The 17,919-nt window shown below is 35.9% G+C and overlaps 1 protein-coding gene and 1 non-coding gene across 5 annotated transcripts in view; both read right to left on the bottom strand.

Annotated features, from left to right (window-relative positions):
• Positions 1-17,919, bottom strand: part of LOC100645075 (xaa-Pro aminopeptidase 1) — a 45,444-nt gene that overhangs the window by 21,338 nt on the left and 6,187 nt on the right. The gene's annotated exons all lie outside the window — the stretch shown is intronic.
• Positions 8,767-8,839, bottom strand: TRNAA-AGC. The gene has a single exon. It is a non-coding gene; the product is annotated as a tRNA-Ala (tRNA).

The following is a 17,919-nucleotide window of genomic DNA, read 5'->3' as shown; positions in this document are numbered from 1 at the left end:
GCCTCGACCAGTCGAAGACGCGATCGTCGTAAGATAAACGACGTCGGGGCAAATATCTTGAGAGAACTTGGAGTATCGAGAGTTCATCAAACGCACGGGGGTGCGTATCGACGAGTTCGATAACCAATAAATACAGGGTGCTCGACGATCGGGAATAGGAATTCCCGATTGGTTCGTGGAACGGGGATGCATACGAGAACTAGAGGTTTCGTTTCCCGTGGTGTCTACCACGGGAAGAGAATCGATAAATCGAACGCGAGCGCTCTCACACGTTCGATGGAAACTCGACCGGAAATGGAACAGGCTGTCATCGTTTCCAGAAGGTCTGGCCAATATTTTCGATAATCGCTCCCGTCCATCGGTTTTCTATGGCCTGCAAGCACATCAGGAACTAGATTCACCCTCGTCTTGAGGGTGGTAAATCGAACGAATATGTCACGCCGCGCGGTTCGCATGAGTCGTACACTTTGTATTTATTGGAAAACAAGGGCGGTTCGGTAGCAGGATAGCACGAGGTTGCAGGGGGTAATTTTCAACCCTCCTGGGAGGGTGGCTGCTCCCGTTATATTCATTCAACGAGTCACGAAACAATCATTGACTGGTTGCCGCTAGTACGACGTGTTTCCCTGCGTTGGGGTTTCGCGCAGCTGGCTTCTGAATTACTATGGCTACAGGTGGTCTGTTTCTATGGCGGTGCCGTACGGTGAAACCTTATGAGTATAGTGGGTAGTTTGGTCGCGGGTATGCTGACTATGTTCGTGTATGTATCACTGTGTTGTCACTTCTATAAGTTGTATGGATGTTTGCGGATTATTGAGAATTAAATACGTACTTCGTTCTATTGAATTTTGAAACTTTATTTGAAGAAACGGATACTTGTAGCTTCCAGCGCATACTATTTTTCACGAAGTTCATGCATTTACGGGAAATAGAATAGTTAATTTTTGGATAGTAATAACGAACGTCTTGATGTTTCTAAAGGAGAGCGCTCGAGATTCGAAACCTTGTTATCAATTTCTCTATTGAATCTCATTTTACAGACTACGTTATCTGAATTCCACTGTAAAACCCTAAAGAGAAAGAAATGCTAGGTCCTCATCTAATTTTGTAATCTCAACAAATATTTAAGAACAGCTCTAAAACTTCGTCCGAAAAGTTTATACAAATTTGATCCTCAAGCTTACATTGTTCGAAAAAAGAACTAACACCTCTTGATCTATCCAAATTTATTTTGTCGAACGTCCATCGTCGAGCTTCTCTGATATCCACCAGCCGACGTAGCTGGAAGAAAAGCGGCGTGGAAACGGTCGCGCCTCTGACAATCTCTAAACTGACAACCAAATGTTTGTTCGATCTTAAAAAGCGAACGAACGAGCCTTGTCAAACAGATTAAATGACGGTAAGGAGGTGGCTTGTGCACGTTGCCGTGATATTAGAAGAGTATCAACATTGCGGGAGTTCATTCTCGTTCGCTTCAATGAATTAATGTTCGATCATGACGTAGCAAACGTGAAGAACGAAGGGGTGAGCCACCTCCAAATAAAAGCACACGGCGGGAAGCAGGTGGCAGGAAGAACCGGAAACAGCGCCATTCATGGAAAGAAATGGGTTAGAACAGAAGAGACACGCGACTATTAGGAACCTAGAAACTTTGAACAACGTGCCTGATCGTGATTTTGATCGGCGTCACAATCACACGATCGATCGTACCGTTAAACGTTTAATCTTTATTGCAATAGTTGATATTTTATATCATTTACAAAAAATCGGTGACTATCTGATTCCTTGTGATCCACCGTATCTATTAAATCTGTTAACGATTATCTCTCGTTGGATGTTTGAACTTTAATGTAATCTTTTCTTTTTTCTATATCGATTAATAAATGTTTAAAAATGTTATGCAGTTAACGATAACAACGATAACGTGGTTCTTTATAATTCGTTCTATGTTTTAGCTGTGTTAATATTAGCGATGATTTTTTTTATCAAACCTTTGGATTTTAATATCATTCGATTATTTATTTAATCAGAAACGTTTGTAAATTTTATAAATTTTATAAAAATGATAAGAGTTAGTACGGTATAGATGTTTTGTAAAATTGTAGGAGGAAAATAGGCCTATCGGCGCTGAAGCTTGGCTGTTGCACCAATTGCGGTTTTGTACTCTTGGCAACGATGATTGCAACAAATCGTTGTAAACAAAGTAAAGTTTGCAATTACACAGGAAAACAGAAGGTACAGCGATGTATTACCGATAAGCTGGTCGCGTTACATTTGTAAAGTTCACCTACTCGACGCCTGCTAACCTGATACGCGATGCGACATTTTGTATTTAAAAAAAAAAGCTCGATTATCGAGTCACGTGATTATTCGACGCGCTCTCATTAACCTCCCACTCGATGATATAATTTATTGGAACTCGTTTACGAGGGAGAAACCCTCCTGCATTAATGATGATAACCTCTGGTTTAATATTCGCTAAATACACATCACACTCGTTTTCCACGTTAAAATCGTCAATTGGAATCGTAATTTTCATATTAAAATATCGTAATAAATAGATAGGAATATTTTCAACAATAATATATAAAGAATAATGATAGCGATAAAAAATAAACATTAAAAATATGTGTAACGTTAAGTCGATTTTTCATCGATCGCAAATTTCTGTATTTTGTATGAATATTTATTACGTTCAATTTTCAAGTTAACTTTAAATTCAAAGGAAACAAAAATTTACTGTATATCAACTATATTTCGTAAATCGTAATCGAATATACACATCAATGTATAAACGACATTTAATAATTTCACATTGATGGAATCCGAATTTGTATTAGTCAAAAACGTAATTTTATTAATGCGTTAAAAATATATTCGACTTTATGCTGTAAGAGATTAGAATGCTTTTAACATAATGTTAACATACATTAATATTTTACAACATATCGTACTATTTGCAATCGAATAACGTTTAATAATATTTAACTTCATACCATCGAAACTCAAAAATATCAATATAAAAATGTAGTTTAATTTAATCGTTGCAAATGCATTCTACTTATATTTAAAGAAAATATAATTAATATAATAAAAAATTACCATCACGACACTTATATAACACATGTAAATATGTATGTATAGTTAGGTAGCATAATTTTTCGCTTCTGAAACCCAAAGACATCGACATAAAAATTTAATTTGTTCATCAAAAATATGCACTATTTAAAAATCCATATAAAACTATCTAACGCGTTTAGAAGAATGTTTAAAAGTTTCCTATGTATATATATGCTTTGTAACAATTTCTTTCATCGTTGTGCACGTGCGCGATATACACACGTGCATAGTACGAAGGAACCCATTCATCTTACTCCGGTTGTTGTCAATGACCATTTTTTGCTTACGGATATTGGATAAGTGACAGCGCGAGGTAACAGGGACGCATGTGACTCAAAGAAGCTCGTGTCTCGTGACGAGGGGCGTTGTTGTTGCGAACATTAATTAGGGTGGAACAATAGAGAACGAGAATTTTTACCAGGAAAGTATCAGGTAAAGGAGATCGAGGCGTGGGAGTAGCATTGCACAACGACGCGGGCAAAATCGAATGCTTGTGACTCCGATGAATGAATGGACCGTATCATTCGCTTTTTTTACTCCATTTTTATTGCAAATCGTTTTCCTCGATATGTGCATGTTTTTATGTTACGTTAATTAAATCTCTAGTATAACTGTGTTTCGTGCAACTGAAGTATTGGAAATTGCGCTACATTCTCAATACATAGTGGATTGTATCGAAGAATATAAATATATTTTTTCTTTATTTTACTATCTTTATTAATTTTGGATATTTATTGTAATTTATGATACAACGAAGAGAGTAATGACGGTAATTTTTTGTTATACATAGTATTCTTCCGTTTTAAATTTCATTTAATCGGCACCATTGATCCATATAAATGTACAAATTACATAGAGTAACGTGAAACCTATTAGCGTATCGATATAATTATAGCTGATGTTATATATGTATCTTGATTCTTTTGCCTGAAAAACATAATACGATAGAAATACAGCTTTTTTTCTCGGTTTATAATTTCATTCGATCAATAATAAAAAATAAAATCAACGCGATTATACGTTGCGTGTTGGAGCTGATAGAATGTGAAAAGCGTATTAAAGTATTCTAAGGACAGGAATGATCGAAGGGCCTGAGGGGTAATGCGTGGCCTTACCAAGGAATCAGCCCCCATAGAGAGTGTTCAAAGGGCCCGATTACTTCTTATGTGTTCCATATATAAATACACACGGCCGCAAGACGCGCGTACACACACTTTATTACGTACAGTGTCGATTAAGAGTTTGTAGCAGTTGCTTGCAGTTAATCATGGCAAATATTTTAAACTTAAATGTTAAAAAGCTGCTCCAATGACTTTTTAATTTCAATATTTTGTATATAAAATTATGCTTAAACACGAAATTTCAATATCAACGCCTAAACATTAGACTCTTCTCCGCGCATATTTTATGACATCAAATATTTTAAATATTTCAAAAAGTTACTGTATACTGCATCTTACGTATTCCATTTAATCATAGAATAAAAATTATTTCGATTTCTTAATTCCAACATCCTGACTACAGAATTATCTTTCATCTAAATATAGATAATACTTCCATTCGACATCCAACATTAAACATTTCCATCGATACTTTATACGATACCAAATATCGATTAATTTTAATCAATTGATATTTCCAAATTTCACTCTAAGATAGAGTAATCCCAGATGATAAATCTTGTATAATAATTTACAAATAATTTCGAATTATTGATTCTCAAATATCGTCGTGATTTCGGTATCTGTAGATCGCAAAGGTGTCATAGATTATCGAACTTTTACGGCAAAGCAATCGCGACAGATCGATTAATCTCTTGGTTAATTCGCGTGTGAAGGTTTTAGTCGGCACTGTACGCTTGTACATGGCACCACCATAACTTCACCGCGCTTTGCAGACTGGGTTAGGCTCACGCACTGCTGCACGAACGTGAGTTATCGGGGAAGCATGATCTCCACCTTGCTCCTGTGGCTTCTCCTTTACTCCTTTTTGGTGGTGAAGCCAAAGCCTGACTACGGTCCAACTGTGCAAGGGACGCATAAACAACGAGCATCCTCGAGATACGTCACACACGACATCCGTTTCCTCGAAATATTTCCTCGCGTGCACGCCGAACACCCTTTCCTCCAAGTTCAGTCGTTATCGTTCCTATCCAATTGAATTTATTTGTTTTGCAGTTTTAACATATTTGCGCTTGTCGTTCTTGTACTTTTACACGTACGAACATTTTAAAATGTGTGAATTGTATGCAATAAATTATATACGAACAAAGGACGGCGAACAGATTGTTCCTTAAGCCAGAAACTTTTCAAATCAAACAGTTCTAAAAATGAATAGCGGTGAAACAAATTGATTTTTGTTGCGTTAAATTCCATTTCTCGAGTTATGGATAATTATATAATAGAGTTTTAATACGGACGTGTTAATAAATTAGAAAAATAGTGGACTCTTAAGAGAAGAAACGATCAAGTCTAAATCTTCCAACATGTTAGACACTTTCTCAGTTCGCAGTTAATTTCAAACAGATTAAAATAATAATTTCGTAGATTTCGTAATTTTATAGAGTTGTTGCCAACTGCTGAGTTAGAGCCAACGATCTGGTATCAGTTAATATTTCTGAAATTATTAATCCCTAAATGGATATTTCTTCAATTTTATATATTCCCATAGCCTCTTCTAACATTCTAAACTATATTTTATTTCACAAAGTATATTCGCCCTTAATGTCGTTCGATATTAACACTGTACATATCCTCACGTAATTGCTTCGGTATTAAATTCCTTTTTCTGCGAATGCACTCACCATTTCATTAAAAATAGAGATTCCAAGTAAATCGATAATCCGAGTTATATCGTTACTCGATGCTCATTAGCATTTTTTATTTAGGTCTCAGTACTCGTTGAATTTACCATTACCTTAAGACATTATCGCGTCCAAAATATTTCACGATGTTACACAAATCTTTCTCAGAGAAAAACTCGCAGATCCACAAGTTTTGTAACCGATATATATCATAACTACAACGGCATAAAATAAATCGCAAACGCGTGCGCATATCGATCGGAGGCGCGTGTCCCCGGAAACGCATTTCCATTCACGACAGGTACACGTGGCACGCACATTACGTCATCTTATCTACACACGCATTATTAGGGTTGCAGAACGTGTTCGCTGTTCCTTTGTGTGACAGCGTACGTAGCTTCGCGTGGTGTGCGTGTTTCCTTGCCAAGGGGGACGTTCGTTTGTGGACGCGCCACACGCGTATAAACGTACAGATAAAGGGTGGTAAATTTTGAAACGTTGAACAAAGAAAAAACATGCGCAGCACTAGGAGAACACGAGGCAAAAGAGGGTTGCATGAAGCATCTGGAACGACGATCCTTTTATTGTAGCTTTCTTCAGCCCTAACTGGGTCAAACGAGGGTTTACGAGTACTTCTGTTGTATCGTAGAACCCAAGATATCGGAACGAAGTGACGGACAAAAGCAAATAATATTAAAGTGAACAGAATTTATTCATATACAGATAGATGCAGTGAAATTATACGTTTTAGACTTAAATTTAGATTTGAAGCTTTAATGTGCAAGATATTAGAAAACCTTTGAAAGTATCAATACTTAATTATCCTTGTAAAGAAAATTACGAATTCGACAATTTGAATTCTGCTTTCGAACTGATAGCGAACGGAAGGAAGTAACTTTAACATGGCTGGAATATATGTTATAAAATTGTATATTTTGTCGGATGTAATGCCTCAACGTGTTAAATGTATATTTTGAAGGTAAATTTTGAAGGTAAATTTTCAAGGTATTAATTTTTCGTAATTATTTTAATGGCAGAAAGTTATAAGCTGGGCGGATTGGATTCGTTCGATGATGAATTTTGGGCTACGCTTTTATGGGATGTAAGGTTAATTGAGGGTAGAGGTCGAACGAGGATGATTGGAATAAAGGAAGGAACGATGTGTTTCATGGTGTTTTATTATATAGGTATAAAGTATAGCATAGTGGTCACTTGATCACGCAGAGTGCTTTGTAAAGGACGCTTGACCGCATCCGAACAATGGCTCTGAGAACATAGATCGGGCTAGGAACCAGGATCACAGAAGTCTGCGAGGGTGGATGACGCTCCGATGTACAAAACCACTATCTTTCCATTTAGTTTCTACGATAGAGAATGTGTTATAAATAAAATATAAATTATATTGCACATTGGTTTAAATTCTTTGAGTGTCGACACCAACATAAGTAATGGAAGGAAGAGAAGCGGATTGTTTAATAGAATATTTGTCAATTATTAGAGTTTACTTTAAAGAATTCTTAAATTTCAATTTATTTTGTATATTTTTTATATATTAAATATTCCATTACTTTATATAATAGGTCAGGTATTCTATCGTAATGTAATGTACGTAAAACCCACGATTATTCAAGTACTTTCTTTGTATGTAACGCCATTTATGTAATATGATTGTAAGAATATCTTTTACGCTATTAATTTATCATTAGAACAGAATTGTATGTATTGCACGTATCGTGACAGAAAGTAACAAACTGACATATTATTAATAAACAAATAACGAGTGGTAGATGATAAATATATCCATTACCTGTTAATAATTAATAGACAAAGATAAATGTCGTCGTTAATAAAACGTACTTCGTGAAAAATAAATTTCACCGAACAAACTAACAAATTTATATTTTAATAAATAACAAATACATAATAAATATATCGATCGTCCATTAATAATCAATGAATAAAATGTCCATCTATTAATATATAAGTACAGTGTATGTGTTACTTTAGACTACGTTCACTCGTGATCTAACATAGATAAGATCAACAGGTATACCAGTGCATCAGGTTTGCAATAACAAGTTTGAAAGCAAGTGGTCACGAGGTTGAGTGTGCCGATTAGAAAAGCGATTAGGATGGTTACGTGAACAAACGAACTAGTACTATTTAGTTTCTCTGCCAGTTGTTGGTAAATCATGGTTTAGAATCAACCGGAAAGCAGATTGACCGAAGAGGTAGCTAGAGGAGCTAAACGAGCTTAGGACAGCGCTCCGAGGAACGTCTAAACGCTATACATACCTGGCTATATGTGTATAGTGTACACATATGCCATATCGCGTTACTACAAAATCACTATGTACTCTGTAGCTGGTCTGTTCTTATTCTTCGTGCGTCAATCATCCCATTCATAACTTTCTATTTGTTACACCGAATTCTACGAGACTCATGAATGAATAACATGTTTCTCGATATTGATAAAACGAAAAATATATGAATTTACATGAACATATGTGGCAATAGAATAGTTTTAATTGAAAATAGTTTTACGAGAATTTTAAAATCGATGGCGCGATATACTTTACAATAACAAAAATATTTTACAAATTACGCGTCGCGAATAAGGTAATATCTGTTTGTATGAAAGAAATTGTTTTTGGTAACATAGGGATAGTAATATCGAATATTGCCTTGTTAAACATTTTTTTATGTGGTGATAATGGGAGGTAGAACGTATTCACTAACAAATAAATGTATTTAAATCTTTTTCTTTCTTTAGAAAGGTAAGATTGCAAAATAAAAATAATTTAGGAGAAAAAAAAATATGAAATAAAAAAAAAATTAAACTTTGGAGGCGCCGGGTATCGATCCCGGTACCTCTCGCATGCTAAGCGAGCGCTCTACCATCTGAGCTACGCCCCCTGTTATGAAAATCTTATCTTTCCCGCGTCTCGAGACCGCGATTTAAATTGACAATTATAAATTTCATAATTTTTCGCAATAAACTAAAACATTCTGATAGACGAAGTTACTTTCTAACGTTGAAATAATTTTTCATCGTAATCAACCTTTTATCCACTTCCTTGTAATGTCTTTTCCTAATAGTATAACCTTTATGTCACCTACGAACTATTTTTAAAAACAAAGACTTGTTTCTTACGTTTTTTATAAAGTTAGAAACCTATTAAGAAACACAAAAAAGCAACGCTGCTTTAAATCCGTATATAAAATTCTGTTAAAGCAAGCAGTAATTTTACGTTATGATACAGTTTTATAAGAGTTATAAGAATGCTTTAGAATCAAATTAGTTGCCCTTCAAGATGTGTTGCTCGTTTCATCCCCCACTTGTTTCGTTTGCTTTCTCATTTGACCACATGGCGCCACTTCGTTCGCAGGATTGCAGAATGGTGAAAGAGGATAAACTTCGTATATACACGTTATAGCACAAGTACTATTCGTTGTCAGATTATCTGTTAACTTTCTTGTATGCGAACTACTATTTTTCTTAAATATTTTAAGTCAACTTTGAAAAATTTAAGCGATAAGTTTGCAGGTTTTTATGGAATGTTGTGCATAATATCCCGATTGCACTAAAATAAGAAATATGTACATTGCCGGAAAAAGAGAAAGAATAAACAAGTTTTATTTAATACGATAGGATAAAATACAATAAAATAAATATCGATCGTCAGAAGAATAAATTACACGTATATTATACTTTCTCCAAGTTATTGATAAATTCCAGTAAGTCTGAGAAATTAGAGGAGCAATTCCATTTAAGTTTTAACTTTTATAACTTCAGCTAGCCATTTAACTTTTGAATTAATTTTCAAATTTTTTGATCTTGCAACGATGACACCTCTTATTTTTAATTTGCACGACTATTTGGTATTTTTACCATAGCATAATGTACATGGTGTAATACTTTTACTTACACCAAATACTTCTTTCGTTTCTACTATCTTCCAACTTACTTTCTTCAAAAATATTTTATCCCAAAAATAATAAAGAAAATTAATTTTCACGATACACGATACCCTCATTTATTAAAACATCCTCTAATCTTTAATTCACTTCACATTCTACGTATGCGTTACTTTCTAAACTTTGGAAATCTCCCAACTTGTAACGCCAAAACCGATAATTTTTCCAACTCTCAAATTTCCAATCTGCCTTCAAAACTTGTCTTTCGACTTTCCCTCAAACTTTGTTCTCGGAATATTTCTCATCCTTTTTCCTATCCATTCTTCACGCACGAGCGGCGCATAGGTCGTTAAAAAATCACAACTCGGATGGCTTAACACGGGATTACAGCTGGTCGAAGAGAGCTCATCGAGTGCATGGCAAGGGATGAAGCTATAAGGATGGGGTGGGTAATCGATCAGGGCCGCGCACTCGATATTCCATCGCTTTGATATTCGATTTCCAGGCGATTCTATCGGAACATCGACGTAGACGGAACGCAACAGTATCGTTTCGCGATAACCATAAACAGAGTCAGCCAACGTTTATCGGATTTCGAGGTGGCGGCGTACCGGAAAGAGAAAGCCGATATTGACGATGAAAGTGTGACCGAGAGAAAGAGGTCCTGCGAACCTCTGTGACTCTATGACAGCCTGTTACGTCAGCAGGCCTCTTTTCCGATAATTTGCCCCTCATTAACGTAAAAGTAACGCACACGCAGTTGGAGGGGATGGCGTTTTGGATTTTACGGCTTTAAAACGTCTACGTCCTGCCTCCTTTCGATGGCTGCGGCCCTGCTCACCGTTTGCTCTTATTTTCCGATACCACAATCCACCCTCTCTTTTTATCCATTCTTTATCGCTTTACGTCTGTGTCGGTTTCCTTCCTGTCCCGTGATTTTGTTTTTTCGCATTTCGTAGCGATTTACCGATGTTATCGATAAGTAGAATGCAGATTTTTATGTATTTGTAGGAGATCCGAAAGCGCATAATCGTAGAAGATACGTATGGTATAGAGAAATATATCGAATATCGAAATTACGAAGTATTAAAGTGTTTTTTGTAATGCTTATCAGTAGATAAAACAATTTTCTATCGAAAATCTGCTTCTTTAATTATATTTTCAAGAATATAAATTTGCACAAAAGTGCGCAATGTCTATCGACAAGCACAACGACAGTGTATTAAGCTTCTATAGCATTGGTCAATGATATTAATGACAACTTGGAGTAACAGCGAGAGCGATAGAATTTTAAGATCGATTCGAGAATCTTTGACGTTTTAAATCTCGTTGGGAAAAAATGGATCGAAAGTTTCTTGGTACCGATGCATCTACGATTTCCACAATGTTCAATATTTACGACGAAATAAAGCGGGTTTAATATTTCGTATTGTATGTTTATCGCCACTGTAGCAAATTACGCGGCAAATGAGATGACAGTCATGTGAAACAGTAGCAAATTACCTCAAATTGAAGCAGTGTCTTTTAAACGTTCGAAATATTCCCTCGCAGTAGAAATTTCGTTTTGACGTAACGTCGTCTACTTTCGGATATTCGTACGTAAAAATACGTGGCGCTATTTCTGTCGGATAATTCTCTTCCGACAGCCTGTCTGGTGATCTAAATCGTATCGTTTTAAATCTTGTGCAAAGATTCGCCTTCAATTTCAACGACAAACAAAGAAAAATAAATAAAGAGATATCGATGGACGTTGGTAGAATTTCACTTTCTTCGTTTTGATCGTCTCATTGAACATTAGAAGGGAGAAGAGTAAATTAGAAATCAATCGGTGGTCGATCATTAATTTTACTAATTTTCTATTAATATGTTTCTTCTATACGGATGAACAAAAATTTTAATTTCTGAACGATCTTATCCGAAACTTATAACGCATCTGGATACGCAAGATGCGTATACTTCTGAATTGAAGAGATTCGCGTTTTCAAAGGAATTTCTGGTATGTTTACTATAGATAGTTGGCCGGCCTTCTAGTAGCTTTTGTAGTTAGGCTAACACCGTTTAACTATTCAAAGACTGAGCCGTTCACTGAACTATTTGCATGTAAACAGCTGTAGAACTAACAAATTTGTTATTTCATAGCCAGGAGCGTGTATCGGGTGGCGATACGATGTATTATATTTGTAGATTTTAAATCGGTTTACGTACGAGGAGTTGCAACAGATTTGAAAATCGAACGTACAGGAAACGTTCGAGCTTCGATTAATGGGACTATTATATTGTTAGAGGAATCGTTTAGACTTAAATTGCTCTTGATGAGTATTTTCTAAGACAATGTAATCTTTTAATCGTGTATTATTTAAATACACGGTAACAATTCTGCGATTACCTAAGCAATTGTGCATAAAGTCGTCCCGACGATTTAAATTGCTCGTTAAGTATTCGAAACAATTATACTACTTTATGGTTTGTTCAGATATCGAAGATATTTCAAAGTATTAACTCAGTCCTGAGTTATGATCATGGTCACGCATGATGCGCTATGCATAAAACTCCTTTTATGCGTTTCGTGTGGAGGATGAAACGCGTGTGATATTACTCATAGGCTGACCTTTGTCAGTTCTTGGACGTTTATCGGTTACATTTCCGCTATGAGAAAGCGCGACAGACGAGAAAATGCGCACAGTCACTGTGCTTGTTCCACCAGTACGTTCGTTCCAAATGGTTTCAGTTATAGCATGGTGATCGATGCCAATGATTATGACATAGCTGTATGTCTACTGAATATTCCGCGTGAACTAGATCTACAATGTTGTGGAACGAGACCTGCGGTAAATTCGTATATAATTTAGAATTCAACGATCTTCATATATTTCAGAATAATCGTAGAACTACGAAGCGGTCCGCTAACTTTATTTAACGTCATCCACGGTGGCGTTCGCATAACAGAAATTTCGAACTTTCAATCGCAGATTTCACACTATGAAACTTTTAATTCTCTATATAAACGAAGTTTCCAAATATATTTGAAATTTGAAATTTAAAGTTGGAGCGCTTGAATATTTGAAATTTCTAAATTTTCGACTTCATAAGTCGAACTACCCGAATTCGATATGTATTTTTAACTTCTTTGCACATTCCTCAAAGAATTAGATATTGCGGTACGAAGAAATGATTTCTCTAAGAATAAATCCGACGAATTTCAGTTTTAATAGAAAACACTAGGAGACACGTGGCTTTGGATCTCTTATTCGAGTTCCAAATTTATTCATCCACTTCGCAGAAGTTTATCTCGTTCTTTCTCTTAAACGGATTGCTTACTAAGTTTCCTTCGAAAACGATGAGACGAAATCTTCGTAAAAATAGTGTGGTGAATCGGTGAACGTTATGGTCAGGGGTTACATTTGTAGAACACATGGCGGGTGTTATGTCACGAAAAGGAACGTCGAGTCAAGTGCATGTCTGACCCAAGGCGCCATAGGAATAACTTTGAAGCGTGTTCGCAAACTTCCGTTATTTATAGTACAACCTGACCAACTACATATCTTGGGTACGTTCACCGGCCAATCGAATCTGAATTCAGCGTTTCGGTTTCGGCATAATGAATGTTACGTGCCGTTCATCCGCCGTATCTCTACATTACTCGTATTTGCATCTATGCTTCGTTTTCCGCCGTTTGGCCGCATTATCTGACGCGTTCCGAATTTCACGGGGCAATTTCCAACAGATTTATTGGGTTATACATCGTGTTATTCAAGGTTCGCGAATAATATCTCGAATGAGAAGATTTTCGCGAATATTTGGATCCACGTGCAGTTCGATGTACATATTTCTGGACTAACTCGTCATTTTTTATTGAATGCAGACGAATTTGAGAATTTTGAAAGAATTAATAATTCAATTATACTCTGGTTCATCGTTCGTGTTCTTAGGTGAAAGTTCATACGGATGATCACGAGCTATAATCATAATCGAAATTGTATAGTTGAACTTCATATAGCGTAATATTACGCTTGGTGTGTTTTATTTTCTTCAATTTATTTTACAACGTGTTTAAACAAATTATTCGTCTGAAATTTCACGATAATTTTAGTTTAGAACGTTCGATGATGTTACGCGAATTTTCTCAGACTTTTTAATTTCGTGGGAAGCGTATCAAATATGAAAAACTTACTGTTACAATTTAAAGTAAGTGTTGGTAATCGATGCGATTTGGTATTTTGTAGATTTATTATCTTATTAGGTACGGGCAAATAGAATTTTAATCAGATTGATAAATTAGAAAATTCCTATGAATGATCGAATGCAACAAGTATAATTAAAACTATATAATATAATAATAATCTCATTCTACATGTAATTACATTATTTTTTCATACTAAATATTTTAAGGTAGCAACCTCAAGAACAATAGAAACGTTCACCTTCGTTCTACACATAAAACATTAAATTATTTTTTTATCTTATAAAAAAACACTATCGCTATGACTTCATACATCTGCAAACTCCGTTTTCGAATATTCCTTTCAAATTTATCTTCTGAAATCTTTGTTCCACGAAAGCTTGACCCAATCTAACATAGTGTTGCGTCTTTTTCCATCTCGTGCCGTTTACTCAGGTACGTGGATATCTCGTACATCGTTTCATTCTATCATGAAGCTGAGTCTACGCGACATTTTTGGGGTTTCACGCGCGAAAGAATTCCGGCGTTGTATATTTAGAAATTTGCTTAGTCATTTAAATCCCGGGCTTACCTAAGTCTACTCGTAGTAACTTACACGTTTACAAGCGAATCGTGTGAACGTTTTCGCACATCGTGAGATATAAATTTTAGGCCGGTTGCACAGCGACGCGATGAAAATCAGACGATGAAAGATTTAGCCGGCAGCTTTATAAAATGGACTTAACAGGTAATGGGGCACAAATTCTCTGCTCGCATGACGCATAGCGCCGGGTATTAAGAGGCTCGTACACGAAACCAGGTGAATTATTCCATCTCATTTTAGGAGCTTATCTTATCGGTGGCTGCGCGAGGTGAAATGGACGTGAATCTGATAAATGAATCTCCAGTTCGTAGGCTCGTACGTTTCCAATTCATTAATGTGCACAGTAGATTCCGAATTGAAGTCCTTCCTTTGAAGAAATTGGTACTTTCGTTGATTATTGCTTACTAGTATAATAAATGTCGTTTCTTCACATTTAACTCTTTGCAGCTCTAGTAGGAGAAAAAGTGTCCCTGCTTTTTTATTATTTATTAAGTACGTACATTTTTATTTATGTATATATATAATTATTTATTACGTATCGGCGAGTTATTGAAAAAATTCGAATTCCGCCTAATAATTAAACATTTAAATTAATTTTGTACATTTTTGTAATCGTTTTATGTCATATAACTGGTCGTTTATAAACAAGTCAAATCTACTTTGTTATATCTTTTTTTTGCGATAAAACTTCTGCGTTTGAAAGAATTAAAATTCTAAAATATTATAAGTTTGACGTTAAAATGATAAAACGTCGGACGGTTGTTTTGGTTTTTGTATTAGGTTGTTCAGAAGAGTCGAGATCGTTGTTATCTTGTCTGGTTTGGTAAATATTCTGCAAGTATCTACGTTTTATCTCTTTCGGAGCGCAATATGCAGAGACGGGAGTTTTCGACGATTTTCTTTTACGGATGTAGACTTGATCAAACTGCCTCGAACTGCTTTTACGAAATTGGAATCAACAAACTTATACGATGGCGAAAGCAATGTATCGGTGTCTATTTTGATGAGAAACTTCCAGTTTAAAATACCTACACCTATCGATATTTTCCATTTCGGAAACGATATTCTTCGTGCAACTCAACTACGTAAACTAATAGTAAGATCATTTATTTACGTATATACATATTTTACAAATGATAATTTCATTCAACGAACATTTAGTATTTTGTAGCGTTTTTTCAACAAAATGACTGTTCTTCTATATTTTGTGTCGATTGGAAATATTCCAACACGAATATCGAATTTTAAGATGAGCGCACTGTTCAATGAATAAGTTGCGAGATTGGATTTCAAAGAATTTCGATTCTCCGTTTCTTGAAGAATAATAGAACATCAAATATTTTCCAGCAATCTATTCGTCACGAAGTAGAAAGAAAATTGGCCAATTTTCCTCTGAATACCGCCGATCGAAAAAGTTGAGTCGTCGAATTGGGTGATAGTCCCTTTTTGAAGTTTGTAAGTTCGAAATTTCCATTATGAGTCATCTTTTATGTCGCTCTTAGATATACGACGAAGAGTGGCTTAAATTCGAATAAAACGTGCACTGCTATTTTCTCCCTTCAACCACCAAAGAACGTCCAAAGAATTATGTTAATACACGAAGATGCAAAGTGAATAGTAAAAAGGGGTTGTCGAGTTTAGTCGTACATTTCATGAATCATCCCCAGTGCATCTGTTCGGTGATATATCCGAGCAACTGGTTTTTAAGGATTCTCGAAAACACGCGTGACGATGCCTGCAAATATAAATCAACAGCTTAATGGCGTTCCCCAGATTTTTGCAAAACCAACCCTCGCGAGATTCTTTCTCACGGCTGACTTGGTTCTTAAATTAGATGCGACGTAACTCGCACTTGTCGAATCTCCTATAAATTATTAACCTGTGGAAGAATCCAAGAATTTTTTCATCGTCATGCGAACCTCTCAGAAGTCGAACCGATTCGTTCCGCTTTTTGTAAATTTCGTAACTCCATCGTTTAATGATTTATTCTAGATTATAAGATTATGGATTATAAAATTATAAGATTATAAGATATGTGGTAGAAATACATTGCCAGAACGAACCGTTATGGTTGCAGTGATCGATGATTACTGTAATAAAGCAGAATAAATGTTGAACTGAACAAAAGCCACGTGATTCGTGCTGCAGGTCGATCGTTAAATGGAATGCGAACTTCGTTTAAATAACAATTTTCAATTCCTTGACACGTTCATCTCCGAACTCGGATACAAAGTGGCAACTTAATCTCAAACTTCGCGTTTACACACGGTCAACTCTTCCTCACGAAAATTGGTATTTGATCGAGTAACTAAAAGTCTGTTAAGAACGGAATAAATATCGAAATTTTACGAAGCAACTTTAATATCTTATTGCCAGCTGCAACTTTGTTCTCTGATATTTCCCTTTAATTAACAAACTACGATTTAATTAACTTATGTGTTATAATTAATTAAAGATAGCGAAGAGCTTGCAGAGAATCCGTATATTTACTTAACTCGTAAAATCAAGTTGCTACAGATGTGCATACTTGACATTTTCTAATTGGAAATGATGTCGATGAATCGTTAAAATTAGACAGGTGAAAAGACAACGGACATCTGTGTTGCATCAGTCTGATCGCTTGTCTGACAAACCCGGAAGTGATAAAACAACAACATCGACGGAATTAAATGACGCGATCATAACAGATTATCTGAGCAACGTCATAAGTCAACTGGGGAGTACTGGGACCTTCTATCGCACTCAGACAGGATGTAACATTGAACTTAACTGGCTAATAACCTCCGGCTATATCCAATCTATAGACAAACTTTTGATCTTTCGATGCATCAGAATTGCAACGTTGTATGACGATGAATTATGCGAGAGACATTTCCATTAATACGTTGAATCTTTTATTCGCACGAGTGTCCAGTGTTCGAAATAAAATTTTTACGCGTTAAAGTAAGCTTAATAATGTTTGCAGCAACCCGCACATAACCGTGCTATACGTTAGTTGGTATCTGCACGTGCAACAAAGTTGAAACGATGGATGAAAACCATTTAACACCTAGCTCACGTGTGTCACGTCTGTAGTTAAACACTTGTCGCGTTTTTCTCGTTAATAAAAAACGACGCGCGTGTGGGTACGCTAAGTATGACGGATGACGAGGGACCAGCTTTATAACGATTTGCACGGGACATTTGCAGAAGCGACAAACGGTGCAATTTCGCAATGAAAGATGATCCGATCTGGTGGGTCCGATAGAACCCGGAATATACCCGGATTTTTCAGCGATGATGTGCACCAGAGAATAATTATTACACGCTGCGTGT

The sequence above is a fragment of the Bombus terrestris genome, chromosome 4 (genome assembly GCF_910591885.1).
Source record: "Bombus terrestris chromosome 4, iyBomTerr1.2, whole genome shotgun sequence".
In the NCBI taxonomy this organism is placed as follows: Eukaryota; Metazoa; Arthropoda; class Insecta; order Hymenoptera; family Apidae; genus Bombus; species Bombus terrestris.
This window is presented reverse-complemented; position numbering and strand designations above follow the sequence as displayed.